Source organism: Engraulis encrasicolus, chromosome 11, assembly GCF_034702125.1.
Source record: "Engraulis encrasicolus isolate BLACKSEA-1 chromosome 11, IST_EnEncr_1.0, whole genome shotgun sequence".
Taxonomy (NCBI): Eukaryota; Metazoa; Chordata; class Actinopteri; order Clupeiformes; family Engraulidae; genus Engraulis; species Engraulis encrasicolus.
Window position 1 is genome coordinate 28,464,720 of NC_085867.1, and position 5,000 is coordinate 28,469,719.

Here is a 5,000-nt window from a genome sequence, read left to right on the forward strand (position 1 = left end):
ATGGGAAGGAGAGATGGAGGGAGGGAGCACCGGAGGTGGAGGGAGCGAATACATGAATATAATAGAGGTCAAGCAGTTGGGGAGAGGGCGAGAGCAGGGGGAGATGAAGGGAGAGAGAGAATGTGAAGGAGGGATGGAAGGAGGGCAAGAGATTTCATGGGAAGGAGAGATGGAGAGGACAGGACGTGGAGGGAAAGATGGACCTGGTGGGAGAGCCCAAAAGGTTGCCAGTTTGACACTCGACCCATGGTGGGTGGGGGGGAGTTATTGACCAGTGCTCTCCCCCATCCTCCTCCATGACTGAGGTACTACCCGGAGCATGGTACCGTCCCGCCGCACTGCTCCCTTTTGGGAGCCATTGGGAGCTATTTCGGCTGCCCCCTTGCACGGGTGAGGCATAAATGCAATTTCGTTGTGTGCAATGTGTAGTGAACACTTGTGTGCTGTGGCGTGCTGCTATGTCACAATGACAATGGGAGTTTCCCAGTTGGGCTTTCACTTTTCTGTACAGTATATACACCTACTAGTTAGTCTACACAAGAATACAACAGCAGAGCCATGCAGTCTGCACCAGAATACACGAGCAGAACCACACACTGCTCTTGTGTGCTACAAACATATGATCCAAAAGTGCTCCGTCCTAGAGATGTTGCTATGTCAAATTTGCAGACTGCTTGAGCATGGCCCATCTACACTGCAGGCAGAGAGAGCACAGCACAGCACAGCACAACACAACACAGTAGCACAGTATACCACACAGTACAGCACAGCACAGCACAGCATCACAGTTATACAGTATACCACACAGTACAGCACAGCGCAGCACATCACAGCACATCACAGTAGAGTACAGTATACCACACAGTACAGCGCAGCGCAGCACAATACAGCACTGTACCACAGTATTACAGTGCACACAGTACAGCACAGCACAGCACTGTACAGTACAGCATCACAGTTGTACAGTATACCACACAGTACAGCACAGCGCAGCACAGTACAGCACAGCACAGCGCAGCACAGCACAGCACATCACAGTAGAGTACAGTATACCACACAGTACAGCACAGTGCAGCACAATACAGCACTGTACCACAGTATTACAGTGCACCACACAGCACAGCACAGCACTTTACAGCACTGTATCACAGTACAGTACCACAGGGCACCATGCACTACAGTAGCAGTGGCAGTGCGTCTCTGCCTCTGCCTCTGCCTCTGCCTGTGCCTCTGCGGTGGGAGATGTGGGGTGCATGTCTGCAGGGGCGGACCCAGGACAAAGTCATCTGAAAGGGCCCCCCAGCCCCATTGATACAATGTAATGAGGACCCAATTCTGGGCCCCCTCTCTCCCTGGGCCCCGGGACAACTGCCCCCTTTGCCCCCCCTGTCGGCACCCCTGCATGTCTGATTGCTAAAGGCATTCACTCAGTAGTCAGCTGCAGCAGCAGCAGCAGCAGCAGCAGTAGCCTGTGAAGGAGACTTAGCCCCCTTTTTAGACTGCAGCGGGAGAATTCTATTTCTGTCCTCCAATCAGAGGAAACGGAATGCGCCGAGCTGACCAATCATGTTTCAGAGTGAGGCTGAATAGTCGGCTTGATGGGTAGGAATGCTGATGAGGTTCCGGCCGAGTATTATTAGCATATTGATGAAGGAGGAAGGCTGTATGCCCGATACGCATTAGTCCAGTAATGTAGAAAACATTTAGAAAAATGATTCTCATGAATCTTCTTCATTTCTTCATGATGACTCTTTTTTTTTTGTTAACTGAATACTGTTATACCGTAAGTCAGAATTTATCCAAAGTGCAAAGTCATCCAAGGCAATCGAAAGGGATTTTACAGTAGCCCACCTTTGAATCATCCTTCGCTGAGTCAATGTCACTGCCCCACACACACACACACACACACAGAGACATACGCACGCACGCACGCACGCACGCATGCACACACACACACATATACACACACAGACACACACAGATTGCAGATTGGTGTGGGCTGGGCTAATGGAGCCGCCTCTATTCAGAGATCATTAGAGTTATTGATTGATTGATCTTGGCAGCCGTTAATGATCATTCTGATGCACTTACAGCGTATGTGCTCGTGCGTGCACGAGTGTGTGTGTGTGTGTGTGTCTGTGTGTGTGTGTGTGTGTGTGTGTGTGTGTGTGTGTGTGTGTGTGTGTGTGTGTGTGTGTCTGTGTGTGTGTGTGTGTGAGAGTGTGTGTGTGTGCGCATGTACGTTTGTGTGTGAGTGTAAGTGCATGTGTGTGTGTGTGTGTGTGTGTGTGTGTGTGTGTGTGTGTGTGTGTGTGTGTGTGTGTGTGTGTGTGTGTGTGTGTGTGTTTAAGCACTTAGTCAGATGTCTCCATCACCAAGTTCACTGCTCATTGCTCATTGCAGGCAGCGCCTCTGCTCCCTGTTGCCAGGGGCTGGGATTGGATTGAACAGGCTGGGTCTATTAACCCTTGTAAGGTGTTCGTGCTTTTGTTACATAGAAGGTGTTTGTGTCCGGACATTTAGAAAAATAATTTAAAAAGGAAAAAAAATATCATGCCAGATCAACGGCCGGGGGTTGTCCGCTCAGAGTCAGACCTCGCACATATCCGTGGGTGCAGATACTGCTCTCAGTGACACAAATAATTGATTCAAATAATCCATACCATGGAAGTGTTTATTATGTAAGTGTTTATTGTTCAGTGTCAAATCCCAACTCGGAAGTCCTTTTGAACTGAGTGTAGGGAATTGTTGATTTGTTTACATATCAGAAATGTGTGTGTGTGTGTGCGTGCGTGTGCTATGGTTACCCATCCCCATCGGATTGTTGATTTGTTTACAACTGAGCTGGTGTGTGTGTGTGTGTGTGTGTGTGTGTGTGTGTGTGTGTGTGTGTGTGTGTGTGTGTGTGTGTGTGTGTGTTGGGGTGACCGTCCCCATCGTTGCAGCTGCACAGCTGTTGAACAGATTACTGCCAGATTATCGTGTCCTTTCTGAGACCATCTACAGACTGTCAATACTTACCACCTCCATCTGCACGCCGTCAGACAAAAACAAAACAATAAACATACTAACACAAAGGGAACTGCATGAATTGAGAGTGAAAAAATGAGGAAGAATTTTAGAACTGAGGTGGTCTTAACAAAACAGCCTTTTTTCCTTGCCTTGTAAAAGACATATTGCATACGGAGCCACTTATTTTCTCCTCTAAATACTATAGCACAAGCGAAGGTTACGTATGTAACCATGGCTCTATGAGTTTCAGATGATCACCAGGGTGTCCTGAAAGTAAAAGACATATTGCATATCGTCACTGTCCAGCAGGAAACCTCATATCTCCACTATTTTGTATTATTTTGTATTCATTCTTAAATCGTCAAATATAAATCACTACTACTGGTACCCGTTTTCATGAGTGTTTGATAAATTATTTAATCATCAACTTTGATGTTGAAATGATTAGCTATTTAGAAAACAGTGATTTACAAACTAATTAGTTAAAAAAACAATGAAAGATACAAGGTTTCTGCCTGACAGCGACGATATATTATAAAGTAGGAGCCACTCATTTTCTCCCCTTCGATGCTCATACCATGCGACAGCCATGGCCCTCCCAATGCATTCATGCTTTGGGGATTAATGGTGATGGCCCAGACCCTGCAAGGACCTTGCAATGCAATGCATAATACAGTCAAGGCAAATCAGTTGTTCCTACGGTAATATATGTTTTTTATATGATGAAAATATAAGATACAAGAACCACAACTCCTTCACTCATCATCTCTTTTTTTCTAAATTTTCTACACTTTCTTTTTCATTTACTTTTTTGAGCAAAAAAAAACTTTTCATTACTTATGAATTCTGGAATTTATGAGTACATGACAATCGTTATATCTTGTATCTGCAAGCATGGATGAGTATGTTGCGATTCTCAACGCTGCCTCTCGTCCCCTCATGCCCAGTGTAACGGAACTAATGCTGGAGCATGCTCAGTACAGAGCATCAGACAGACTGCTGTGGCGGAGTAGAGAGAGACAGAGAATGAGAGATGTGTGGAGAGAGAGAGAGACATCAAGGGATGAGATTGGACTGGGAAGAGAGAAGGGAGACTTGGGAGATGGGACTTGAAAGAATGAGGGAAGGGAGAGAGGGGGGAGAGAAGGGGGGGGGAAGAGGGAGAGAGTCTTTTGCAGCAGAGAAAGAATGAAGGATATGAGAGGAGAAAGAGAAGGCAGGATGGAAGTGGAGAGAGAAAACAAGGGGGCTGTTACAGGAGCGATAGAAGGAGGGATGTGACTGAAGAGAGAGAGAGAGAGAGAGAGAGAGAGAGAGAGAGAGAGAGAGAGAGAGAGAGAGAGAGAGCCTGTGACTGGAAGAAAAGAACAAGGATTGTTACTGGAGGGAGATAATGGTAGATATGACTGGAGGGAAGAAAGGATGGACAGAACAGAGACTAGACGAAAAAGAAACTGCTGTAAAAATGGACATGCATGAAGAGACAGCACTGCTGCAATGGCATTTCAAATACAAATGGAATTCCGTTCTGTTCCCTTATGTTCTCTATTCTGTTTCCACTGCTCCAACTTTTATGTGTGTCTTCTTATTTTTGTCTTCTTATTTAGTTACGAGTGAGACCGAGTCTGTTTACGTGATTATGAATTCTTTACCTCAATTACAAGAAGAATGGGGAGAAAACCTTACCTGACTCTTGCCCTCTGATATGCCGTTCCGCAGGAGGGAGTGGAATGGAACGCTCCCGCGTGTAGTTGCTGATGATGCAGATGATGTCTATCAGGTTAGAGAAACCCATTAGCTGAGGTGCAAAGGAAAACAATCCCTTTACTACTGGAATGAATGAGCCTAGTTGTTTGGATGCAGTGAAAGGCATACTAGTGTTGAAACTCGCTTAGTAAGGGTAATAATATGAAGAAGGAAAGCATGGCTGGCTAATGGTAATGAATATCTCAAGCTGAAGTCTTAGCTCATCAGTCGGGGCTGGACAG